General features: G+C 41.1%; 2 long non-coding RNA genes across 3 annotated transcripts in view; one reads left to right on the plus strand and one right to left on the minus strand.

Moving 5' to 3' along the window:
• Window positions 1-27,765, plus strand: part of LOC140685148 (uncharacterized) — a 58,873-nt gene that overhangs the window by 15,596 nt on the left and 15,512 nt on the right. The window contains exons 1-2 of one of the 2 annotated variants that reach the window (XR_012058407.1): window positions 13,674-14,050; window positions 26,124-27,233. This is a non-coding gene — a long non-coding RNA (uncharacterized lncRNA). Of the gene's footprint in view, window positions 1-13,673; window positions 14,051-26,123; window positions 27,234-27,765 lie in introns of those variants that run through there. The other variant, XR_012058406.1, reaches the window with a different exon arrangement.
• Window positions 9,291-27,765, minus strand: part of LOC140685147 (uncharacterized) — a 42,327-nt gene continuing 23,852 nt past the window's right edge. Inside the window, exons 3-4 of the long non-coding RNA XR_012058405.1 lie at window positions 19,125-19,268; window positions 9,291-12,768 (exon numbers count right to left, since the gene is read on the minus strand). This is a non-coding gene — a long non-coding RNA (uncharacterized lncRNA). The remainder of the gene's footprint in view (window positions 12,769-19,124; window positions 19,269-27,765) is intronic.

Raw genomic sequence — 27,765 nt, forward strand, 5'->3', positions numbered from 1 at the left:
ACAGGGGAGTATTACAGAATTTTCAGAAGGACTTGGTGATAACAGGAACAGCCTCATTGAAAAGCTGTGGTAGGAGGATTTCTCTGCCTCAGGGGGAACAAAGATTTGCACTGGGAGAGGAGGAATCCTTCGGAGTCAGCATCTTCATGGAGCAGAACCTCAGCAGGAGGAAGAGCTGGAAGGCCAGGAAAGGGATCCTGGGCCTGAGGGCCTGACTGGGGGACACAAAAAGCTCCTGGGAAATTGGCACACTTGATTTTTTTCCTGCAGCAGGTCTCCATAGTGCAACTCTGGCACAGCAAGGTGAGGATCAGACCCGAGGTATCCCACTCATCCCTTCTCCCATGGGACTGCACACAGCTCAAACACAGCTCAGGTATTTTCCTATCCAGCATCCTGCTGTTAAAAGTGATTGCTCAGGAGGATGTTTATGCTTCCTAATTCACATTAAGGAGGTGAGAACCTGTCTCATCCTGACCTGTACCTTAGAAACCCTGCAGTTCCTGGAGCCTCTAGAAAATGCATTTTCTGCCATTTCCTTAGATGACAATAATCTTTCTCTTACACAGAATGGTAAGAAATAGCTGCAATTGCCACATGTAGGACCCTGGAGTGGTTTCTGGGCCAGCTTGGATGGTGCAAACCACGTGGAAAGGAGAATAGAGCCTATGGCTTAGCTTTGCTGCTCTGCTTCCCTGTGCAAGCACTGACCCTATAAAACATCTCAGTGTTATGTCTTGGAAAACCTGGTGGACAGCCTTTGCCCAGGAAGATTTCAACCCCTGTGGGCACAGGGTTTGTGCCAGTTTGTGGCTGCTGGGGTGTAACATTTTGCCTTCAGTACCCAAGCACTTAGGTAACATATATTTAAGGATACTTCCAGACAGGAAAGGTGTGACAGAGGAAAGAGGAGTGACTGATGAGAAATGGAAATGCCACTCACCATGGAAGTGGCAGCTCTGAGCCTGAGTGCCCCCAGCACTTTGTCTCTGCACCTAGAGCATGGGCATGATGAGAAGAAGTTTAGGGGAAGTTTGGGGTGCCCAGTAATTGCTGAAGGGAAATACACATCAGGTTCATTATTCAGTGTGTAGGCTCACCTTGTGGAGAAAGTGAGGTGCCCATCAAAATCTTCAAAGGCACAGACAAATGCTGCAATTTCCTGATTCTGAGTGCCCAGAGCCTGACAAGCTCCATGAGTGGGCAAACAGGAGGCTCCAAGCCAGCATGGAAAGCAATCTTCCATCAAAAGTAGGAGGCAAAGAGCAGGATCCTTTCCTCCTTCCACAGGTGCCTTTGCAGGCATCTTGTTGGCCAATATCTTGTTTTTATCTCCTGTCTACACAGAGAGCAGCAAAGGGAGAATGTGGGGTGTCTGTGAAAGCCTGGAGTGAGAATAAAACTGGATGTGGGGGAGTTCTCTCAGGAGTCCAATTTCAGTGCTCCAGTGGGAACCACTGAGTTTGCTCTGAGCTCCTTCCCACCTGAGAGGTTGTGTGACTTGCTGGTGCAAAGGGGGAAACTTAGCAGCCATTTCCTTGGAAATAGCTTTATTTAAACCTTGTATCTTGTGCTGAGTGCTCCAGAACCATAAACCTGTGCAACCAGGGACTGAATGAAATATTCAGCCTTTCCATTCTCCTGCAGTTTTTCCTGCCTGCCTGGCATATGGAATCACTAGATATGCTTGCCAATGAAGAACTCCCCTGGAAGAAATCATTTAACAAGGGATGCAAATGTGATAAATGTTTTATAATCAAGGTCCCACAAGCAAAAGTGGGTGTTAGGCAGCTCTCATCCGAGTGGGGACTGGCTGGAAGTGTTAATATTCACTTGGCACTGTATTTTCCTGAGTTTTGATGTGAACAGGCTTCTTCTAGCAGGCTCATTTTTACAGGCATTCATCTCTGCTGCAGCTGCTCCTGCTATAATTTATACAGATGCTATTACTCACAAGCAGTCTTGTCCCCAGTACTTTTGATGTTAAAATCTTTTTGTTGTTGTTGTATTCCAAATCAAAAGATCTACTTCTACAAAGTATAGGTAATTCATGCAGTTCCACTTATCTGCATGCTGATGCTAAGGAGCCTCATCTAATTAAAAAGCTGTTATCAAAAGTCTCTTCACCCCACAGAGAGCAGATAAAGTTGGTTTACCAGCTTCATTTCTAAACTGCAGGCTAATGAATTTAATTTTACTGATGAGGGATTTCTGTATGATTCCCCATACAAACTGCATGTTTAATCTAATGGAGGACTGGCTGAGCTTGCAGTGACAGTCAAGTCATTTTTCATACTGGGGTATAGTCAATATCTTAAAAATCAAATTGTTACTCTCTATTAATTACTGCAACGTATTTATCTGAAATATAATAGCTGGAGTGACAATGCTTATTAACAGTCAGGCACTTGTAAGTATGGTGGGAAGATCATAAATGAGAATTGTGAGGAACACTAATGAGAGACAGGGGAATATTGAGTTCTGTGCAGTGAGAACTTCAAGTGTGTGGGTACCTGGCTGCTGCCTCTGACATCTGTCAGCAGCTGTGGCACTGGATCAGCTCACAGGGCATCTCTGGAGGCCTCGTGCCAGCCATGGATTAAGGCTGCCACAGCACAGATTTTAAATGTGCCGTCTCATCCAGGGATGCCTGCGACACACAAAGGCATTTTCCTGCTTACAGAAAGCAGAGAATTTTAAGCAGAGATGCAGCAGCTGATGTGGGGGGGATGTTCAGAGAGGGGTGGCATCTGCTGCCCATGGGGATGTGGCAAAATTACTGCCCTGACCTCACGGGAAGGACCAAGCTGCTTTTGTGTAGTGATAATTAGATGAAAATTTGGCTTGGGATGTGACATCAGCTGAAATAACAGACTTTATTTTTTCATTTTATAGATCTCAAGGCTCTTAGAAAGATGCTGCCTTTCAGATTCTGAGAAGAGCAGAACCCTCAGCCAGACTTACCAGCCTCACTCTCACTCTAGGAGAGGCTTTTGTTTTGGAAAAAGTGTTAGGATTTGAGGAGGAAAAAAATATCCATGGTTTGCCAATCTTGTATGGCATCACAGTTTCCCTAGTGCTTCATTATTCAAACAAAGGTTCACCTAAATCTGGTCATTTAACTCACCTCCTCTATTTCGTATCAGAAAACCAGCATGGTCATGAGCTCTGAATGTGCTCCTTATTTACTTCCCCTGGCTAATGTCCACAGAAATTGTTACTGCTGCTGAAAAGTCAGCAGACTTACCTGAACCAGAGTTTGTTCTATTAGTACAGCTGCTAAATATCTGGGATAAAGCAAGGAAAAAAATTCTCTTTCTCAGCTGTTGAATGCTGCTCTGCATGGCCATTCAGTCAGGTCACAGAAACCAGGGTAAAATTTAAAAAAACAGATGGTTACAAACCTCTGTAAAATCTGCATGTGTTCAAATGTCATAGGCAGCACCTTTCTGAAAAGTCAATTCAATTAATACCTGTGATTTTGTAGGAAATGAAATGCAGGAAGCATTCCCTTGTACCTTGCCCCTAACTGGATGGCTGGAACTACAGTAATTACCTTGTATCAGGAATGTCATTTTTCATTTCTTGCGAGTCTTGTTTAGGCAGACAGGCTCTTAAATTACTGTTCATTGTCTGCTCTGTAGTGTAGCAAACCTTTCAGTGCTGTTTTCCACACGTGGAAGCAGGAATTCAGAATTCAGAAGGTGGCTGACACGTCCTGTGCAAAGGCTCATGCTGGGCAGAGCTCTGGCAGCCTGGGCACTTTCTGCCAGCACTGGGCTGCTCTCTGTCATTCTGACTGATCCCACAGGAAAGGAGAACATCAAAGGCATCCCCCTGCTTAACTGACTTCTGAGATGTTTGTGGTTCTGGTTTGGCCCACTGCTGGAGCCCATGGATAGTTTGTGATTGGGTAAAGAGGGCAGAAGTCACTAATATTCACCTTGTGCTCTTGATAAAATTTCATTGTGTTCTTGACAAAACCTCATGATAAAATCACTAATATTCACTTTGTGCTCTTGATAAAATCTCAAAACTAAACTCTGTTTTTTTTTTTGTTTGTTTGTTTGTTTGGGTTTTTTCCCCAGAATCTGACTCATTAAGCTGTTACTATTAATGAGGGGGATTTTTCTCGGTCCCACAATTATCAGGAAATAAATCCCAAGTGGCTGGGAAGAAAATCTACAAGACCTATTCTAAAGTGAGGATAATTCCTTGGCCACAACAGAGTTGCCTTTTCCCAAAAAGTAATTCTCACATTTTTACTTTGGCTGAACTGAGCATTAATCAAATGTCCAGGTGTACCCAGCTTTAGGTACATGGGATTTTAATGAGATGTAAAATAACGTTTGCTACTTCTTCTCTTTTCAATATGAATATGAATATGAATACATCCAGTGTACATACATTTCCTTGTACATATTTTTAATTAATTCTCCTTGCTTGATCCTTATGTTTTTTGTGAATAATTTCTAGACCATGGATGGTTTTCATCACCATCCCTAATGTAAGTTCTGCTGTCTTGTTCATATATTTAAAACTCCTTAATCTATGTGCAAAAAAGTTCCCCTATGTTCCATGTGGGCAAGGTTGGGCTCTTTATTATTACTAAGGCCTAACATAATTCTCATTAAAATTCTAAAACCTGCTAATGCAGATGACTAGTGCATGACAGATTTTCATTAAATATGCTTTATTCATTTACAGATGTTTAAAGGGATGATGTGCTAAGAGCACTGAACTGATTCAATCCAGTGCTAAGCCCTCTGCCAACACTGTGAATGTATAATTCTGGTGGTGAGATCTCAGCAGAAGTGTTGCTTTTAATATCTGGTCCCTGGCATCAGTGGGGCTTAAGAAATAAGAAACTGACATATTTATTCACCACCTAAATTTTTTAACAGCAAGCATTCTTAAAGCACTTGCTGAAATATTTAAGCCAAGCAAATAACAAGTAGATGATGTGTGACAGGGAGAATAAATTCCTTGATTTATTGAAGAAAAGTGAATTCTAGAACATAGAGTGAAGAACATTCTTGTTAAACTGACTGGAGATGATTCTCTAATTAAATTGTTCACAGTAGATTATTGAATTTGAGAGTCTGTAAAGGAGTTCCAGCCCAAGGTTGTAATCTGTCCATCTAACCCTTGTGAATGTCAGTCACTGGCACAGATTAGTCTAGAAAGGTTTACAGAGCTGTCAGCAAGTTCACCCAAAATCAGCTGCTTGGCAAGAATAGATTAAGAAGGGACTTTAATGAGCTAATGCTGCAACCTGCCATCTCCTTCATTGTGTGCTGGGAGTGGGAGCGAGAAGTCAGGTTTCAGGCTGGTGAACTGTCAGACTCACAGTTCTCTATCAAAAAAGGAGTTCACAACCTGGGTTTCTGATTTAAAGCTCTTCCTTCACATCTTTTTCCCCATTCCCTTCTTCCTTTTTTTACAAGAAGGAAAACTCTGAAGGGCATCCAGAAAGGCTAGGAAGGAGAGGGAGAAGCAGCAGATGTACAGCTCTTATAAACACTCACTCTTTCTTGGCATTTATGGGCTGCATCATTTTAACAGCTGGATATATGTTCCTTTATTTGCAGTTGATCTCTTAAAGTGGCACTTGTTCAGTGACTTTTATGACCCTTTAGACTTCAGATGCCTGCATATATTTTGAACAAAAGGCAGAAACTAATAAACTGTGCCAATCCTCCTCAGAAGTTTCCAAATTTCCTAACTCTGCATTTCAGAGCAAGTTGCCAGGTTTTGCTGGTGGAGGAGGCTGTGGCTCTCTCAAAGGCAGTGTGAAAGGAGCAGGTTACACTGATTTCCATTCTGGTCTCTTCTTCCATGCAGACTAAACTGAGAGAGACACTGCCAGCACTTCTCCTGCCAGCAGCAGAGCTGCTAATGGAGCTGCTCTCGCTTCACCTTGCAGCCCCAGTGCTCCCCTCAAGCTCAGGGCATTGTAACTCATTTCTTCTGTGGCAGGGGCTGGAAACCAGGGAGAGACACAAATCTGAAACACTTTGCAAACTTGCTTTGCTTTTTAGAATTCTCTTTGGTTTGGGATGAGCCAGCAGATGCTAGTCTAACATAAGTGCTGTGAATTCTTCTGGGAAGGAAGGGTGAATCTGCTAGGAACCCTAAGGAGCTGTTGGCTGGCTCACTCTGAGCAGCACCAAAGCACTTAGACTTAGCTTCTTCTTTATGTTTAGCCTCACATTGCAGTGGATGATGAGGAGGTTTCAGTGAATTCAGGAATAATCCAGCAAAATTCTGGTTTGTTCTTTATGCTGCAATGTCAAACTGTGCTTGGAACAGGTCATAAGGCTGGTGACAAGCGAATGATTCTCCAGGATCTGATCACAGAGCAGTTCAGATGAAATAGATGATGGAAATTTTACTTCAATGATTTGGAAATAATTAGGCAGATCACTCAATATTTTTGTGATAGAAGCTGTACCATCATATGCTTACATGAGCCATCATGTAAGGGTGAGGGGTATTTTTGCTTCATGACCTTCCTTAATCATATATGAGGAGAGGAAAATCACCATGGTATTTTTTAGGCTATGAGCCAGAAGTTTTGCTTCAATGTTGGCAAATTATAGTACTATTGTTCAACTTAGGTATTTAGAAAAATGTCCCTATCAGAGTTATGAACATTTCTCTTTTACAGTGAGCCCCCAAAGTCACTGTGTTCATGGCCAGTTTCCCCATAACACATCTCCAGCAAGCATGCAAATGGAGCAGGTCAAAAAGCAAGTGCATAACACCTGAGCAGTTTAATACTTATCAGCTCTCGACCCTGAATTTCACTGGGTCGTCTTTTCAAGTGCATGACTGCACTAACCTTGCTGTGTCAGGAAACTTTGTGTCCTATCCTGTAATTATGCATTAGATGTCCTGGCAGGAGAAAGGCAATGGAGTTTCTTTGCTGAACTCCAAGTGCAGCCTGTCATTATTTATTAAAGAGCAAGTAGCTGAAAATTCAACTATTCTTGACACTGCAGCCTTTCCCAGCCTTATTTGTGCAAGTGGTAAAGTCATTTGCAGAGAAAGACATCTCCAGACACTTCTGAGGGAGCTGAAATGATACATTTTTTTCTTATTTAGTGAGGGCATCTGTTTTTATTCTCATTTAAAAGGTGTGACAGCATGGTCAATTCCCCTAATGCTTGCAGCTCTCATTTCAGCACGCCTGCAAAAGGAAAGTCCCAGCAGAAATCTCAGGAGCAAGTTGTAATTAATTGAAGCAAGCAGATGGCTCCAGCTTTGTGTGCCTTAGCAAAGTGACAGCATCTGATGGAGGAGCTGTGGCAGCACAGGAGAGAGGGGCTGGGATGAAAGCTCTCCATGTGCATCTGCAGCAGGCTTAACAGTGTCTTTATTCAGGCAAGTGTTATCTCACCCCTCATTGAATTATCTCTCTCAAATGGCCTTGGGTAGAGGTTGGCTCTAAGGGAAGGAGAAAGAGGTGAGCCAAGATTTATTCTCAAGAAAGTGTAGAATAAGATGCTACATTTGAATGTCAAACCATAATTGGCTCCCAATTGTCTCTGTGAGTTGTTTTTTCTTATTTTGGAAGAGGAGTGCCTTTTCTGAATAAAACCCTCTTCTAAATGGATTAAACAAATTTGATTTAAAGTCTAAAAATGTTGTTCAAGGATGAGCACAATCACACATGGAATGAGAATCCAAAGTAACTTCTGGCATAAATATATCCTTACAAGTGTAAACAACCAGGTTTGTGCCATTTCTGAAGGGTGTGTTTAGTCTTTAAGTCAGAGTGGTTTGAGCAGAAAAATTCAAGAGCATCTTTTCTTTAGGAGACTCCTTCTGGATACATAAAGTGTGACAGATGGGGAAAGTTGCTGGATCTTGGATAAGTTACTGAGATATTGCAGAGCTGCTGTAAATATTGTAGGACCTCATGACAGTCAAAGAAGATGAAAAATGGCACCTGCCCAGAAGGGCTGCTAAGTGTTTGTAAACCTCCAGCTTTCAAGAAATGAATATCCATATCTACCTACAGTCTGAGGTCCTTGGACCTCAGTCCCCTAAGGAGAATCATGGTTAAATGGATCTCCCCACACCCCATCAGTGTCTAGAGAAGGATTCTCCAGGGTTTCATGACACACAACAACATTTACTGAGGGTTCAGGCTGCTCCAAGCCATTTCCCACTTGCCAGAAATATTTGGTTCTCAGGGAAAATCAGACTCACCTGACTTCTATACCTGCAGGTGACAGGGATGGTTCAGTTTTCTCTTTAGCTATGTTCTCTCTTTCTTTCTTTTGCCTGAGCATGCCAAATTCATGGCATAAGATTAGTGCCAGTTCCTCACCAACATTCTGAATCCACATTTAGGACAGGTTTTTCTTTATAAGATCTCTATGCACTGCAGTCAGCAGAGTTTTCTTTAAATCCTTATACCCAGTTTAATCTCATGTGTTAAAAAAGTTTTATTCATTATCTTAACTATTGATTATCTCATTTTATTATTATCTCCAGATACTCTAGAGTCTGACATGCCAGCTTTTTGGCTGCACTTTCTGATTGTGAGGGCAAGCTGTCATAAATAAGCACTCTTTACAGAGCAGATTCTTAATCTGGATGTTTTTGTACGACTCTCACTCAGGCAAACTCTCAGATGTTCTCAGATCAGGCCTCTTATTCTGAGGTTCCTGATAATTCAAGCTCAAGCTTTCCATCAAAACTTCTTCCAAGTTCAGCATAAGCATAACTGATGGAGTCAAAACCAGTTCCCTGCTAGTGCTTATTTAATACCCATTCCTTATCTTCTGATTCCAAAGGCATGGCTGGATGAATCTTATATGTCCCTTCGTGGAAATATTTTCCAACTTTCTTTCTCCCATATCTTCTCGTTTTGTGTGTGCATACACTTTTTAAGAAGAAAAACTTGCTTATGTGCCAAAAAAATTTCTATTGCTTCTTTTTCTTTGTTCCATGGTTTCTCTGTTTAAATTGCCTCACAGCAATTCCTTTTCATTCACATGTGTTTATCAATTTTTAACAATTTCCAATTACCATATTCATTTCAAAAATTTGCAGGAGTAATGTTGCTGATAGAAATTTTATATTTATTTACTGCCTTGCTTCCAGCCTGCCTGAAAAACACTGAAAAAGAGTGTGCTGTTTGCAAAGATGCTCTGACTGAGTCAACAGCCATCCAAATAAAATTGGCGCACACTGACATCTTTGGGATCTGAAGGAATCCAAATTAGTCCTTACTCTGTAGCCTACAACCTAAAGGTCTTTTCTGGGAAGAGTTAGAATCAATTACCTGAAGGGACATGTTCAGTATTTAGCATCTCATCCGTGTTCTGTGATTACTGAAAAACTTTTGGGGTTTTTTTGGTTTTTTTTTTGTTGGGGTTTTTTGTTGTTTTTTTTTTTCTAAAAAACAAAATATCTCAAGCTGTAAAAAGTTACCTGAAATTGTGGAAAACACAATTTGACCCGAACATATTTTTCCTTTCAAACCCTCCTTTAAAATAAAAAAGGAAATCAAACCAGTTGGAAAAATAATTAGCAGAACAAACCCTGCTGTTCCCAGAGGAGACCTTGTGTGGCTGGAAAGGATGGGTACAGCTGGGTACAGCCCAGGCCTCCTCCCCCTCTGGAGCAGGGACTGCAAAATGCTGACAGACCCTGAGCTGTGGCAGTGCAGGGGAGAGTCATGCTGTAATAAACCACTCCTCTGTCAAGCACATAAAACCTGGATTTAATTCAGAAGCTGATGCTTAATTCTGCACTATCACTCTTCTATTTCTGTGTTTATCCACCAAAATATGTACTGTTTCCATCTGTTAATACTCCAGAGCCTGTTTGACAACTGAATGCAGCTGAAAGCTCTTAATTCTTGATTTGTATTTTGTTTTTTATGGGATGGGCCTTTTCTTTTTCCACATGGCTGTTAACACAACAAAGCTAGATGCTAAGAGTTGGCCTGTTCTTCACTGAAGTTTGCCCAAAACAGAACAAGATTTGGAAGAGAAAGCTCTACTCCAGAGCTTATTAAATAGAGTTTCAGTGGATTGCCAGTTATTTGAGGCTGATGTCTATTTAAAAACTACCCTTGGTGAATATGTAGGAAATCCCCATTTTCAAGAAACAAAGGAATTGAAAATATTATACAGATGAATTCGGCAGGCAAACCAACATCTCTCCCTGTCTTTGGGGGTACATGTGCTTATTCTGGAAGAGTCCTTGGTGCTCTTCTGGGGGAGGCAGGGCACTCAGCTGGATGGACCAGAGCTCAAACCTTCCTCAGCATCCCTTCTCCTCTGCCAAATGGAGCAGCCCTGGGTGAGGGCACAGCCAGAGCAGAAATCCCATCTGTGTGCAGCAGAATCATGCAATGGATGAGAAAATCTAGCTATGCTGAAATTTCTCTTGCTCTGTCTTTTGACCTTTTGTGATACCTGGTAGCTCATTTGTCTTCCAGCACTAACAGAAATAGGAAGAAGGAAGCAAATTAAAACCAGAGAGCTCAGAAAATTGAACATGGATTTAGATGAGACAGGAAAAGCTGATTTTTCTTGTGGACGTGTCCATTATCACTCTTTACTCATCCAAGGTAGGTCAAACTTTTCAAACTTGGGAAATATTTTGTATTGTCTGTTGAACCTAATCAAGGCATGATTCAATTAACTAGGTTGAGACAGATTCTAGTGAGTTATTTGTGCACCTGGCAGTGTGTGCTGAATACTAATAGTCTGAGTAATGTTCTCCAAGTTCTTCATCAGCAGCAGCTGGAGCAAATTTTTTACTTTGATGAGTAGGGAAAAAGAAGAAATCTATTTCAGTGCAGCGACAGTAGTAAATTTACATTACAAACCCAGCAATTGCTAAGCATTACTGGAATTCAGCTGTCAGAATAAAAGCAGTGGCATTCATTTAGTTTCATTTCCAATTTTAAGAGATCCTGATGAGTTTGTTTTTTTTTTTTTTCCTCCAAAATAAAAACTTTGCAAACCTAGCTTAATTACAAAACTACACGGGCCACTACCCTCCTTGTCTGGCTATGGCTGTTGTCAGCTGTTAACCCAAGCATTTTGAACTCATTTGGATTTTGGGGAGGGGAAAGGCAGATTTTGGTCCTGTGATTAGTGTAGAACTTCTTTTATTTCACAGCTGAGCATGGCAGTGGGCAGCTTGGTGTGTAAGGAAGAGCTACCCCTGATAAATTCAGGATATCCCTCAGCCCCTTGCTCACTGTAGGAGCTGAATCTCTGTCAAGCAGCTCCTCTTACTGGAGTAAATTTTTAAATTCACAAATTTAAACTTTATATTGACGAGACTGGGGCTTTGAATTTTCTGCACGCCTGCCTGGTGTCTGGTCCAGCCAGTGGGAGACATTCTCTTAACTCCAGTGTAGCCAGGTCAGTCACCTCCTGTGTGGTTTGGACAGGCAGCAAGCACAGGGCTGTTGGAATAATTCGCTGCTCCCAGAGAATTCCTGACAGCAGCAGCAGTGCAGGAATGGTGAGGACACAGCTGAAGGACAGCAGCGCTCCAGGACAGCAATCACAGGTCACTTCTCTGCCTGCAGCTCCCATCTCAAGGCAGGTGACCCAGTAATAAACATTTTTTAAGGGAATTGATGGGAACAGATATTGGAAAGATGAGGCACTTTTAAACAAATCCTGCTGTCAGCACATCAGTGATTTTATTGAAAGGGCAGGGTGGAGAGAATCTTTCAAGTTCTGCTCAAACAAGATTACTGAGGCTCTCCCTTTCCTTCCACACCGAGGCACGGTGCCCCCAAACCCCTCCTCAGACCCCAGCCCTTTGTCCTACCTGCAGCATTTCTGGAAACCTAAGGAAAATAAGACATGGCAGTAGGCACAATATCTAAAATCCCCTGCCCAGGGCCCAAATTTCCTGAGCTCACAGCAGGAATGAAATATTTCAGCTGTGACATAAAGCCTCTCATGTTTGTTGAGCAGAGCAAGGCAAGGATCAGATCTGATTCATTAATAAACTTTTGTGTGCAGTAGCTCTGTTTTTTCTTCAGGCTCTTGCTGCTATACAATGAAGTACATGATTAAACCCAGCAAAATGTCAGCTCAGAATCAATCTGGTTTGAGCAGGTTCTTTTTAATTCAAGTTACTTCAGTGGTGTTTTCAGTTGCCTCTTGCTGAACAGTTGGAGGATATTGGTTATGTTACAATCCTCAGGAAAAATTAATTCTGTTCAGACCTAGTGCAAGCAAATTTTATTGTGCATGCAGCTGCTCAAGATTAAGTAATTATATGGTGAAGCTTTGGAGGCAATGAATTTTAGATGAAGCATGTACACATTTTTATTATGCACACATTTTTCTTGATCAGTTTTCTCTCATTTGGTCACTTGCTTATGTAGAAGCAATGAGCAAAATCTGCATATTTCACTCTTTAGAAAGGAAATTTCCATTTACATAGCCATGATGCTTTCAGCCCACACATCCTTTAGTGAATTTTCAAAACCCACTGATCTATTACACTCCACACAGCAACTTTAACAAGCAGGTCATCTCAGAAAGACCTAGGTTAGACCCTCAGCTGGCTCAACAGTCTTTTCCCCTTTGAGCTCACTTAGAAGCATTTCACCTTCAGTTGAGCAGGGGTGGCATCATGTCCCAGGTCTCATAAGGGGATATTTTACATGGGTTTTTTTTTGTTGTTTAGAAAAGGTTATAAATCAAAAGTTTCCTCTCTTTGTTTTGCTCTTTCCAGGCAGCTGGAAGTTCTTTCTGTTAAAGTTGGTTTCTGAAAAACACCAAAAGAAGACAAAAGGGAGAAAAGCAATTCTGAAACAAAGAGCAAAAGGATGTTTTCAAAAAGAGCCTTTCAACAGCTTCACAGTCCACATTACCTCAAGTGTATTTATGTAACCGGTCCAACCTTAGCAAAGCCTGCAGCAGCTTTGGGTTTCAGATCAGATCTGTTCACCGTGATTTTGGCTCCACATCTCAAAGAGGAGCTTTTGCTGCCACCCTGAGCACTCCCCTGGCCCCTGCCTAGAGCAGAGGCTCTGCCCTGGGGCAGTACAGGAACTGTTCTAGCAGAGGCTGAGGGGGTTATTCTCCACTCTTTTTACCAAATTCATGCTCCTGTGGGGCATCTAGCCACATGGATTGGAACCAGATCAAGCATGCCATTTCATCTCTAGTGGATTAGGTAAAACGTAAAACAAGGAGCTGCTGTTTATTTTCTGATAGCTGAAGAGGGTATAGGATCTCAGAAAATGTTTAAGTGCTTCAGACAGCTGGTACATGATCCTGACAGTGAAAAGTGGTACATGATCCTGACAGTGAAAACTGAACCTGTCAACTCTTTAAAAAATTTGAATCAGCAGAGCAAATTCATAGTGGGTCAGTGCTCTGTGTCTAACAGCTGCAGCAGGTTTGGTCTAAGATGGATAAATTATATCACTGAACCATGATGTGAGTGTGCAGAAGATGTGAATGCAGCTGAGGGAAATGTGTTTCTGGCAGAAAAACTCACCCTGCAAGATACCTCACCCTAAAGCTCTTTGGCTACATTATTTTTGAGCCTCTGTCTGAGAGCTTTTTCCATGTCTGCCTTTCCTTCAAGCCCAGCTTCTGCAGCCCATTGCCACAAAAATACTGATGCTGTCTTCTGAAGAGGTTCTATAGCAGGGAAAAAAAAAAAAAAAAAAGTGTATCTATGCATTTACAGGTATTTTTAGATAAATAAATAAAGGTACAAAGCACATGGCAAAATACCCAATGTCTGATTGCCTGTGTGGAGCATAAATCAGCTTTATAAATTCAACCAGGCAGAAGACTTATTTTATTGTAAATACCATCAGTGGCAGGCCCCTTATCTGCTGGTGAATGAAGACACCATAAGCAGGTGCTTTTTAGTGGTGCTGTAAGTGTTCTGGGTGCTCAGATATTGCTCAGACAGGGCTGAGAATACTCCATAAGAGCTTGCTGTGGAATGAAAGGCTGCTCTGGAACTCAGCAGTGCTGACCCAAGGACTGTCCAGCCCCCTGATGCCACATCTCACCAACAAGAAACACAGGTGAGCCCCAGACAAGCTGCAGTAATTCCACTGTAATGTTGTTTTCTGTCAGCAGCTCCTAAAAAAACACCTGATATTGCTCAAAACAATGGATATGGAAAGTGATGTGTCTTTGTGATCCCATGCACTTCAGTACTGCACGCATAAAAAAGGGATAGATTTCTTTTAGGCTCTGTTTTACATTACTGAGGCTGTCGTGTCTGTTCAGACTGATGCCTCTTGTTCTGTATTTTATCTAAATGTATGTTATAAACTGCCTATGTGGAGGCAAGAGCAGCAGTGAGGTGCCAGAGGGGCTCAGGGGCTTTGCTTAAATCAATGCTTTGTTGACTTTAGTGGAGCAGGGTGTTGACCCCCTAACAGGGCTTTTGATGATACATCTAAAGCCACTATTTGTACTGCAGTTGTCAGTAAATGAAACCAGCAAATTCTCTATCAAATGGGCCTTCAGAAGTGAGAGGAGATTTGCAATGATGAAAAACTGGACCTGAACTCTTAAAAATTCAGCTGTACTCATTTTTTCTTGATCTGCACCAGCCATGGGTAATGACAATTACATTGCCTGTCCCTATCTCATATGCAAGAAAAACATATGTTGCAGATATTCTTTTTTACTTCTAGACATTGTAAAATGAGGAGGGGGGAGAGGAAAAATTCTCGTTTTTACGAACAAAGGTCATAAAAATCAAAACTGGAAAGAATAGCAGAACACAAGACAAAAACATTTCATTTTAGCTTCTGGCAATTTGTAAAAAAAAAAAAAAACTTTTAATGAAAAACTGTTCTGCATGAGAAAACAAAATAACTCAGTGAAATGTTTTGACTACTTTTCATGGTTTTTTAAATGGAGCTAAAGTCCGGACAGTTATACAAAATAACACCGTGGTGTCCCAGTGCCAGTATTTCTTATTTTTGGTGCTTCAAAAGCATAAAGGAAAAAAAAACTCTGTTTTTCCTCTGAGGTTTTCCAGTTTAGGGCCCAAGTTTCAGGTTTGTCTCAGTTGCCTGGCCTGGGGTGTGAGGCTGTCCTGGCTGTACGTGTGGCATGTACAGAAATTCTGCTTTTCAGAGCATTTTGGTGTTCACTGGAGCTGCACAGCTGCAGCAGGGCAAGACCAGGTTTGCAGGGGCTCCTGCAGTGGATGTTTCAAGCAATGAACATCAAAGATTTTCTTTTCTAAGATTCAAACCTAATTTCTTACTGGAAGAACTAAGCTTTTACCTGTGAGGTGGGCATGAAAGAAAACTTCAGAACAATTACTTTTATAGCATCTGCCAATATTTTCATTTTAGCTTAACGGGGGATTTAAATTATTATTGAGTCCTATTTTCTGCAAAGAGCAAATGCTCTCTTTGAGAAATTTGATTATATTGAGCCTCTAACTGAATAAACACAATACCAGCCCCAGTGGACTACTTCCATTAAGACTTGAACTATCCACCTTGAAGTTGCTCATGAATACAAAGTGCCAGAGCTGCTGGCATTGCTGGGTTTGCAAAGCAACTTGTATGTTTATGTGTCAGATAAAAAAAGCCATATTTATTTAGATATTAAAATGAACAAATTTAATTATATATTTTAAAACTTCACTGTTACCCGTATGGTTCTTCTCTCTGCATAAATAATATTCTTTATTACAGCTGTATATTACCTCCAAGATAATTTTTGCTCTTGACATTGCAAGGTGCTGGATCTGTGAGCATAGGCAGGTGGAGAATTTTAATTTTCACAGCAGAAATATCCATTTCAGTATTTTGCCTATCCAAACTCTGTTCTGTCTCGCCAGTTTTTTAATTCTACCTATCTTTGAGATAACTCTTTTCTATCTAAATAACATATTACTGCTGAGGTTTGGGAGTCATTAGGGAAGATCTGCCCAATTAGCATGTTAATTAGGACCTACCCAATTCAGAAATAGGGAGGTGATTGTTTTATTAGCATTCTGTGAGATGAAAGAAAGATTAATGACTGCGCCTGCACCCCTTGAGGGGTATAGAAGTAACACTTCTTATTTGAGATATCTGTGTGTGAGGAGGTGTTTGAAATGGCTGGGCTTACTGAGGGAGTTGCCTGCTGATTAGTTATGCCTGGAGCAGAGAAAAGTATAATTGAGTTTGTTTCTTGATGAAAAGAAAATGATAGCACAAAGCAAACATAACAGGGCAGGAATGTCTGCTCTTACAAGTGAAGTCCTGTTGACAGATGGAGATCAGCTAAAGCCCTGGTCCCAGGATGAGGCTCCTGCCTGTTCCATGCACTATGGTTTGTGCAGGTCCTTAGAAACCTGCTGGCTGTGGGTGGAAAATGTTGGTTTGTAGCAAACATCTCTCCCAGGTGCCACAGAGTGTGGTCCATGGGTTTGGTCCATGGGTGTGGCAAGCACGTTTCTCTCACTCTCAGGATTTTTCATAGAGGTGCACAGAGAGAAATTAAAGAGAAAACAATTTCTATTTCTGCTCCTTGTTTTTTCTATGTGGAATGTGTCTCAAGAATTGTTTACCTGGGGTGATTGTTTGATTGGATTCTGGTGAGGATTGTTTGAGCCTGATGGCCAATCCAACCCACTGGGGCTGGACTCTCAGAGAGGGTCACAACTTGTGAGAGAGAGAAAGTAGTATGTAGTTTTAGTATCCTCCTTTTATATAGTATATTAATGTATTTTAGCATAGTTATAATAAAGAAATAATTCAGCCTTCTGAATTGAGTCAGACATCGTCATTTCTTCCCATTGGGTTCGCCTGCATTTACAATACACGTGTACCTTGAACAGGTTGTGCTCAGGGTATTAAAATTCAAAGGGCTAAAATAAGGTGCAGGAGCCCTGGGGGTATGTTCTGGTTTGGCAGACAGTTGGTGCCATGCAGATTTGCTCCTCTTCTCCCTGTCTTGCTGTGGAACTGATACATTCCAAAATTATCTGGCAAACACAACTCATGCCTGTCATTTTGTTGCAAAACTCCAGCAGTAATTTATTCCAGGCTTCTCAAATATTCCTGTACCCAGGGAAACACCAGATTGTTGGCTTCTTTGTTTCCTCCGAGTTCTGCATAGACAACACCTGTTTTGATGCCCTTTTTTCTGATATGAAAACTTTGGTTTTTGTTTCCTTTGTTAATTTTTTCTGTAAGGAGTATCAGCTTCTCAAAATGTAGAGGGTGGTCAAGGTAGTCTCAACCACAAAAGCTCAGGAAATTGTACTCCTGGCTTTGGGATTTGAGCGTATATTCCTTGTAAAGGAAATGATATCTTCTTCCCAAGGTTATCCTCAACAGCATAGAGGAGACCAAAACAAGATCCCTGTGGGCATTATCCATTTATCACAACTTGTTCTGTTGCAAATGCTGTTCTTTAAGCCTTTCTTCTATTATTGTCTGTGGTGCTCACATACACCTCTTTGTTTGTCTGTCATTCATGCCAATATTAAAATTTCTGTTAGATATTGATGCAGTTCCAGGTACATTTACCAGAGAAAATTGTTTTATTTAGGTGTTTCTGTCTGATGATCATAAGGAGCCATTTGATGCAGTAAATTCCCAGTGCACAAGCACAGACCTTATGCTTTCAACATTTCAGTTGTCTCAATGTTGGGTTTTTTTTTTAAATCAAGTAGATCTGGGGTGAATTGCTTTATTCAGAAATATGTTTTTCCTTTTTTGATGCTGTGTCATCCTTATCCATGTGAATACTTCTGGATCTGGATTGCAAATTAATCTCTTGCTGAGTTTTAAATTGGAGTATGAGCCACTCACACATCTCCCAGAGAATGCAGAAACCATGAGATAAGACCCTGTTTTCATGTGAGTTACAGCCAGGCTGTTCAATAAAAAGCTGCAGATAGCCATAGTTTGTGATAACAATGTGGTTTTTCAAGTCACCCTGCGATGGAATTTGCTATTTGTCAAACAATACCATTTTGATAAAATAAAAGTAAAAGCTGCCTAAGTTATCTTTCCACACAAGCAACAGTACCTGTGGGAGACACAGTTCTGTATAAAACAATTGATTCTACTGATATAAGCAAATTAGGGTTTTGTGACACAGGGAGGAGTCTTCTTTTTTAGCCTAAAATGTTCCCCATTGAGAACTCCCACCAGGTGTGTTATGCTTTCTGAAGTCATTAATGTAGATCAAAGAATAATTAGGCTTTGGCAAGCATAAGGGGGTTTGATTAATCAGTCTGAACAGCATCCTTTTATCTCATAATCCCAACTGTTGAATCAGCGTGGCATGGCCAGGCTATAGGAAATTACCCACACAATTGTTTTGCTCTTGTACAAAAGCATGGCATGAGGAAGAAGCAGAATCCATCCTTTTGTTTCTTACCTTTCTCAAAACTGAGGACTAGGGACAAGTGTTTATAGCAAATCACAGATCCAGCATTGAACAGAGAGTGAACCAGAGCACCCAATTCTTTGTGACTGATAAAGACCACTCCACCACAGAGATGTAGAAAATCCATAAAGTAGATTATCTTTTGAAGACAGCCCTGTGCAATGAGACTGGCTCTTACTCTGTGTGTGTCAGAGAGCACACCAGGACTTTCTTGCTCACTTACATGAGTTTGCTTTAATTTTTGAAACTTTTTTTTGCTCTTCATAGTTCATTTGTCCAAAGATTCCTGGACTTTTTAAGACATCTATGCCATAGCTATGTAAAAAACTACCTCTGCTTGCAGGTGGCTTATCAGTTCCTGGGATATAAATGTTGATGAATGAAAAGGGGAGAAAGTCAATATTGTTAACATGATCCTGTGTCTATAGAACACCAGCAAGACTGTCTGGTATAAATGTGATCAGGGTTTGGCCTACAGAGACCTCCTCTGGTTTAATTGCCTGGCAAGCCCCAGAAATTTGCTATCAGCATTTTAAAATCCATTGATTAGATTAGTCAAAAGGCAAAGAATCTGACCAGATTTTTTTTTTTTTTATTTATTTTGCATGCTTCTGTTAAATAAGAGCACTCAGTCCCTCTCTGGGGAGAAGGCAGCTACTTGGGTGTCTTTTTTGTGCATCCCTGGAGAGAGCAGGGAAGAGCAGGTTCTTGAAATGTAAAGGGACTTTACAAGCCACTCACCAGGCAAAGAGAAAAGGGGAAGATTCTTTTCCTTCTGCCCTGTCTCCTGAAATGGTGCTCCTGACAGAGCAGCAGGGTGCAGGATGGAGGCTGGAGCAGCAGCCCCTGCCCAGCAGATCCATCCCAGTGCTGCTGTCAGAGCCCCTTATGGAGAAACAAGGAAAGAAGATGTTACAGCAAGCAGGCAACATTTTCCTAAGGATATTTTATTGTTTGTCTTCTTCACTTACATCAACATTTCAGTGAGAAAACAAAGTATTTCCTTCCACCTAGCAGTAAAATATATCTCAAATAAAATGGGGCCAGTAATGCTTTTATTACCAAAGTATCTGCAGAACAAAGTGCTCACTTTCTCCTTCTTATTTCTAAATCCTATCCCCACTAACTGTTGCATCCGTTTTCTGCATCCCTGACTGTGTGAGAGAAACTTGGGGAGAAATTACCTCAATAATGTCTTTCTAATCTTCCTTGTTTACAGCACACTTTTTGTTCAAAGTCATTATGACAGTCATGGAAGATTCTGAGTATGATGCAGTTATTGAATTTTAAATGAAAACTAAATTGGCTGTGGTAGAGGGGAAAAATATCTCATAACACAGTAATTTTTCCTCAGGGTACTGTTGCTGCATTTTATTAGAAATAAGCAATTTTCACCATGTCTCCAAAATGTATAGTGCAGATAAATGTGAGATATTAATCTAAGGAAAAAAGGCTTTTACAAGTATTTAATGCCAAATGGCTGTTTAAAGTTTGTATGTCTTCTACATTTTTCTGGTGTGCAGCAGAAACTATTTACCCATTTTACTGAAGTGAAACATATCTCAGTTCTCTGCATTGGTCAAAAGCTTCCTGTAGTGTCAGTTAGATGGGATTTAATTGAAAGGTCTGGAGGTTTTTTCTGCTTGATATGCACATTTGGGAAGCGAGGAATGTTATCTGCACATGGAAGGTATCGAGGTGCCGGTGTGGCTGCTAAAAAAACTGTCTGCAGAGCAGGTACCACTTTTCCAATTGGGATGCTCTAGCATCCCCCACTGCTCTGTCCCCCCAGCCCTGGTGTTCCTCAGGGGGGTTCTGCTGGCAAGGAGGCAAAGGGGAGGCGTTTGAGAAGATGAATATGGGGATGAAATAAAAAGCACCTTCATGCCAGGGCTGCAGCCAGCTGGCAGGAGTCAATTCACAGGCTGGCTCTGTCATCTGGCAGGGAATGGCTCATCCCCAGCACAGCTCAGAGGCTGCCAGGAGGAGCTGGGAGCAGCCCAGGGCCACTGGCAGCCCCCTGAGCTCTGTCCCTTTGGGCACCTCCCTGCAAGGGCCCCTGGAGAGCAGATCTGTGCAGCTGCTCCAGCAGCATCCTCCCTCCAGCCATTCCTTCCTTCCTCAGCCTGCAGCACTGCTTTTATGGCTTAGATCTCCTTCAGCAGCTCTCAAGTTAGGCTGCAAACAAGAGCAATATTCCAAGCAGTGTTTAGTGAATTCTCATTAGCCAGAATTAGTTCTTGCTCAGCTTCAGCTCCAGTTACTGTTTGTCAAACAGGGAGTGGATGTGAATGAGTTGTTGCAAAGGAAGGGATGTACTTCAGTCGTTGCAAAGCACGAATTAGTGTGGAAAATGCATCCTCATATGCTTGGTGGAGTCCATAAAGTCATGGTTTTACTCATCCTGGCTCTGAGCTGCAGCTGTGACCAGCCCAGAACATTGTCCTTGTGCCCACCCCTTGTGCTCGTGTCTCCAGTTTGTCTCACAGCTGCAGCTCACACTGAAAACCTAAACTCAGAGTAGGGTGAGGGTTCAGTTTGATCAGAAAGGGTGGGCTTGATGGAGAAATAATGGTTTGACGGCTTTGGGTGACTTTGGCCTTTGGGAAGTAAAACCTGCACAGACACAGAGTCCAAAATGAGCGCTAGAGGCGTGTTCAGGAGAGTGCAGATAGAGGATTCTGTAAGATCCTCACCCATTTTCAGAAAATCTGGTTTGGAGTTTGAATTTTCACACTTCTGCCAGGATGCTAAAACAGAAAATCCAGGGAGGTTTGCAAGCAAGCTCACAGCAAACCTCACACTAAGTAAGCTAATTCAATTTATCAGTCCTGGTAGGGTGCTGGGATGAGAGAACATTTAGAACTGAATACAAGTTTCTTTCCAGATTAATCACAAGCTGTTATATTTTCATGATTTAGTGGAGTTGTTTATGATTAACATTTATAGAAGATAACTAGCAAATTTTCAATAAAAGCTTTTCACCTAAAACTAAGATTATAACAATTTTAGGGGTAATTGGACAACCGTTGAATGCAAAAGCTGATAAATATAGGGAGTTTTTCAAAACTGTTTATTGCCTACTGATTTAATGGCAGGTTGGACTGCCAGATGCATCTCTCTGTGATGAATGTATAGCTTGCTAAAAATAATGTTGTTGTTCATCAGTTGAAATATATGACAGCCTATAAGCAAATGAAAAGGTCCTCTCCAATTTCAAATTAAATCAGTTGTGAAAAGCATTTCCTAATTAACAAGGCTTCATTTTAGAGCAAATAACAAAATCCCTTACAGTATTCTTTTCACTCCTCTGTATTTTCTCTTTGTAAATATGCCATCATTGGTTGCTTCCCAAATTGTCTGTTTGGGCTTCACAAACTGAAATGGGAGAGGTGTGTATTAACAAAAATTATGAAAAATTAATGTGTAACTAACTATATGATCTGTGAGCTGTCTACAAAGGCAGAAAGGAAAGACAACCTTGCAGCCATCATGTCTAAAGAGTTTCACAGTAATCTACATCAGCCTAGAAAAATATTTCTAGTAAATAGGTTGAAAAAGGTCAAAAATCTCTATTGTAAGGGAAAACTTTATCCCCTCTCCCTCCCAAATGGAATTTCCTGATCTTTGCATTTTTCTCTCAAATTTCCTGTAGAAGTGCTTGAATTTTAGTACAATTGCTGTTTACAGTAATTTAACACAAAAGCACTCTTCAGAATTCTTCTGCATGTGCAAGAGTGCATTTTTACTCAGGCAGTTTTGTTGAAGTCTATCCTCCATTTAATGATATTTTAATTAATTGTTTCCTGGTTTTCAGCTTCACATTGACTGCCACCCATTCAATCTTGGCTTCATCTTTTGGACAAACTCTGCTGTAAATAGTGTTTGAATTTCTACACAAGGAGTGTAAATGTACTTCTCATTTCCAGCATCATTCAAATGCCCACATAACTCTTATCCCTGTGAAAGTAAATTGAATCTGTCAAGTCATCTTCTATGGCAGCCTGATTCTTGGTAACAAAAGATATTGCAGCTGACAGATGGAGCCACGCACTACATAATTAAGTCTCCAGTGTGTGTCAGCTGCAGCCTTTCAGACACAATTAGAGCCTGACCAGTTCACCCATTTAGGTACTTGAAATAAAAACAAAAAATATCCCTTAGGTGGATGTGGAGGTGGCTGCAAAAAAAATGAACTCCAAAATGCATTAAACAGGAAAAAAAATAGGATTTTGTTCATTGCCAGACCTTCCAGTGATAAAATTTGATACAGGTCTTTAAATCCTCACTTTGCCTCCTTTTATTTTGCATTTATTATGTCCTTAGTGTAGCTAAGCATAAACTCTTCTCAGTAGGGAGGCTCATGGAAGCAATGGATAGAAATCACATTTTCTTTAGAAATCTGGCTTCAGGAACCCCCAGCTGTGCAGGAGATACAATCACATTTGGTTTGTAACAGAAGATTGTAAAACTTGGGCAGAACTATGAAACAACAGAAAACTTTAAAAGACAAAAGGCATTAAGTGGTGTGTGGTGCACCCAGAATTAAAGATGAGCCTGATGTGCAGCCTTGTGATCTGGCCTGAGAATCTGCCATGTCTGGGATCTCCATGTTTTTATGGCTTTTCTTCACAAGGACAAGGGGAGAAGAGATTTTAGCTAATCTGCTCCACTGCACTCCTGGGCAGTGATCAGGTGCCTTACACCAACCACCTCTGCACTCCTGAGGTGCTTTGCTTTATAAGAACACTGAGCAGCACCAGACCTCAGAGTTCTCCTGTCATCCCTGTGCTTTTAACCTTCAAAGCTGATTCCATTATTTGTGACACACATTCCTTTGTTCAGTCGTTCTTCCTTCCCTAGAACACACCCAGCAGTTCCCTGATTGCCATTCTATTAATGCATTAATGGCAGCAAAAGCAGCTCACAGAGTTACAGCTGCTTCCTCACGTTCTTTTTCTGCTTTTTAGATATGTTTTGTTTCATTAAAGAGAAGTTCCATGCTGCTTTTATTACTCTGACTACTAATGAAGGATAAGCTTATTAATTCAGAAGTTTTAATTAAATCACTTGCAGAGGGACCTGCTTGGCATGAAAATAAATTCAGTGTCTGACTGTAAGGAGCCCCTGGTGGTGAAACCTTCCTTGCTGACCATCCACACTGGACACTTGTATTCCAAAGCAGTGTCAGTGGGGAGGTCAGGAGACAGGAGAAAGGGATGCACTTCCCAAGTGAAGGGCTTCAACCACCAGGGTAGAATTTTAGCTTTCAGCAGACATCTCAGATGTCTAAATGTAGAAAAACAGGCTGCCAAGAAGCAGCCAGTCAACCTTTCCAACAAAACCAGCCTAAAATGGGATTGGATGTCTCAGAGTTGACCCTATTGGGTTACTGCTTTAGGCTGGGGATTCACTTCTAGAAGTTTAAATTAGGACTGGAATGAAATTTATCCACTCCTTTCGAGCCTGAAATCTCCAGAAGGCACATGCACCTCTGTAGTGCATCTGCATTGAGAAGTCCCAGGACTTGTGGCTTATATCAGATATTTATTTTAAGAAATAAATGTTTCTTTGAGAAAAAAAAAAAAATTAAGCTGCCTTCTTATTCTGGGAACTGTAATTGTTGGTGAGCATGGCCTATGACTTACTTCTTTCATGCTCTCTGCCCCAATCTGGCATAGATTTACAAAATTGATTTGAAGACTGATATTTTTCTATGCTGTTCTATGCTTCCCCACTCTCCACTACCCCTTCCACCCCCAAAGTAGCCAAGTTACAAAGCTTTCCTCAGATAAAATGCATTATTGAGAATGCCATCACCCCAGGTGGGCTCGGGCAGGAAATATTTTTCCTTGCAGCCAGTGAAAAATAGAAAAAGACAGAGAAATGTCTTGACTTCATTTAGCAGACTTCACCCTGTTGCCTCTCAGATCTGCATTGCTGTTTGAGTTATCAAAGTGCTGGGAAGGTTTGATTTGGATCTTGCACACTGGTGTAAGGCAGGAGAAGCCCCCCAGGCAGGACCTCGTCACTGCAAATCCAACTAAAAGCTGTAATAGTCACCATCCATCAGGTAGAAAACCTGGAGAGAGCAAATGCTCTCATCTGAAACACTGAATTTACAGTAATTAACAATTGTAAATGCAATTGCAGTGTATTATAGGCTGTCCTTTCTATGATTGTGGGGAATGGAAGTTAATGGAAATACACTTGATAATAGTTGTTGGCTGAAGGGCACCCATTAGCTGATCCAGTACCTCCAAATGCACATTTAGGTAATAATGCAGTAGATGAATCTGCAAGAAATGAATTGGGGTTTTTTGGTTGGTTTTGTCATTGAGAGAGATAATAAAGATGTTTCTCAGTAGGCTCAGCTGGGATATTACTGCTGTTCATATAGCCAAGTGTTTTGTTGGAGAAATAAGCGCTGTGTATAAACTTGTTCACTACCAGAAACCTGACAAACACTGAGCTAATATCGTGTCAACAACAAGCTGGGGATAATGCCTTTCCTCTCCTTCTAATAGATTTTTCCTTACCTTATATAATCATAAGCAATACTTTCCTTTCCTTATACAATCATAAGCAATACTAAAAAAATTACAGTGGGGGAAAAATAGCCTCTGAAAGGTGTCTGCTCTCTGTGATTTACAGTTTGTCTGATTTGAGGTATCAAGAGCAGAGAGAATGAAAATAATTTATTTGGGATTACCTACAGAAAGAAATTTGATAATCACTTGAGTGAGTAGCTGCTGTATTTGTCTGCTACCCTCCTGCCTAGTAATTGTTGTTGAATGCAATGAAATTATTGTTTCCAGGGGTGGGGAGTGAAGGAGAGCTCATTGCTCATGGAGCTGCCTCTGCTTCCCTGTGCAGAAGTGTCAGCAGCCACTTAGCAGGGTTTGGGCTTATGGAGGGCTGGTAATTGGATCTATAGTCACTGACCAATTAATGCTGTTTGGGTTCTTTGTCCTTAGGGAAACTTAAACACATAGCACAAACAGGGAAGTTTAATACACAGACCAGTTTAGTCCTCAGGAAATGCTTAGTGCACCTTCAACATAACATGGCACTGAGTGGCACACATAAAATTATGTTTTATAAAGATTTTATAGGAATGGTCAGAATAATATTAATGATGTGTGAGCATAGGTGGCAAGACTAGATTTATGTTTCATGCAATTACATTTAACAAGCTGAAGGAGAGAACAGAGGTAATTAACAAGAATAATGAAAGCACTACCTTCCCCTAAATCACTGTTAAAAAAGAGTAAATAATAAAAGACAAAGGGATTATGAGTCAAGTTGTGTCGTTATTCATCAATTTTAGAGCAGAATGGTGGGTTTAATTAGTGAAATGGCATAGCACTTTCTCAGTGCCTTTCAAGTAGTCTTCATGCTCTGTCACTGGGAACAAACATCTGATTGAATGCAAATGGCAGTGATTGCCTTCTCCACATTTCTGATCAGGGAAGGAAATTTCCCTTTGTGCTCCTCTGAATGAAGCAAAGGGAATGATTCGTGGCCAGGCTGGACTGGGGAATTTTGCAATTCTGATTGCAGGTGAGGGTCTCCCTAATGTGCAAAGGATGAAAGCACCTACTTCTCCAGCAGTTCCAGTTTTCTGTGAGTTGTTCAGCTCCAGTTTTTAATCTGCAATGCTTTTTGGATAAGAAAGCAAATCAGTCCCCACTGTGAGGACCCTTATCTATTAATTAATTTTGCCTTTTCTGATCCTAGGAGAAGACATTTCTCATGCCAAACCACGGGAAGCTGATGCAGAATTGCAGTCCCACGAGCAGCAGGAGCCCGTGAGGATAAACACAATGTGGCTGCTCGGACAGCAGAGGCCAAGAGCTGCCACAGTCCCAGAGCAGGGTCAAATACTGGCAAAATACCCAGCAAAGTTTCTTGTTGTAATATTTTAGCTGATACAAGGACTGTTCCTTTGGAAGTTGTTTTATATTCTATTCATTCCTCTGAGGGCTGAGCAAACATGGACTGAAAAAATGACTGACTGAAGAGAAGGCTTTTTTCATTCTGATCAGCTTGGGCTCTGATTCTGACTGGCTTTACAGACTAAGGGATAAGATAGTTGCTACTTGTAGATGCATTTGATCTCTCATTGCCATGAGGACATGCTGCCATTCTGATAAGGAAAAGTAATGCTGAGTTATTCCTGCATTCACAGAACACAAATCTGTTTCTGCAAGCACTGTGCCAGACGTGGTATCAATCAGTACAGCCTCTTTACTAATCCCCAGCTGAGGGCCAGGACAGGGGTAATGGAGGGGATCATTGTGAAGAGGATCAATATTTTCTTGTGCACCGAGTCAGTGAAAAATCTCTGTGGCTCAGAAGCAGCATTGGCTGACCAGAATCATGTGGCAGCCCTTTGGGTTGAAAGCCTCAAGAAATTGGACTTCCCAAACCTCTTTAGACCTGTCTGAATTAGAAACTTAGCCTGAAAAAAATATTTTGTGCTGGTTGACTTAAAAACCCCCAACAAACAAACAAAAAAACTGCACATAAGAAGAGAAATGATTCCCATCATTACAGAAAGTTAAATCAAACTCTGCACATCCCATAACTCTTCACAGCCCAAAACCCAGATGCAAGTTTTGATATTAGGCTTCCTCCACATCCTCAACTGGCAGGCAGTACCATATTCAAAAAGGAAAATATAGAAGGTTGGCTGTGCTTCTCAGAGTCTGGGCTCCACAGAGCAGAGCAGCCTTCCCTGGTGTCCTGCCTCACTGGAAACTGGCCAAGGGAAACAGCTCCTCTGGCAAAATCCTGGCCCGCTGAAAGAAAAGCACATTATGAAACTGCCTGTTTTGAAGAAATGAGGTAACTTTCAGTTCTGAGCTTCTTGGAAATTAACACAACAAATTTTTCTTCAAGAAAAAAAAACAAACATTTTCTCGGGGTTTAATACTTGCACTTGGTATGAATATGTATATAGTGCAGAATGTACAAAAGTGTTGTCCAGTTTCAATGACAGATTTCTTTCTTGATTGAAACACAATGTTTCAGTGGTCTGAAATTAGTCTCAAGTATTTTAACTTACAGGAAAAAAAAAAAAAAAAAAAAAAAAAAAAACCTGAACACAAAAAATCATGTGACAGTTTCATGGAAAACAGAAATTCTGATTTCAGTTTAGACAGCACTGCATTGGCTACTTTGAGTTTCAGACCTAATGGATAAAGGCATAACAAGAATTTTCCTGGAAATCTTGGTATTTCAGTCTATTGGAAGCAAATTCTTATTCTGTATGTTCACCTCCTTTTTTTCCTGTGTCTGGGCTTGGGGAGTGAAGCAGAGCTACTTTAAGGATGCCACTGAAAATCAGGGGAGGGAAGAAGTGCTTCAAGGCTAGTAG

The sequence above is a fragment of the Taeniopygia guttata genome, chromosome 15, assembly GCF_048771995.1.
Source record: "Taeniopygia guttata chromosome 15, bTaeGut7.mat, whole genome shotgun sequence".
NCBI classification, from domain to species: domain Eukaryota; kingdom Metazoa; phylum Chordata; class Aves; order Passeriformes; family Estrildidae; genus Taeniopygia; species Taeniopygia guttata.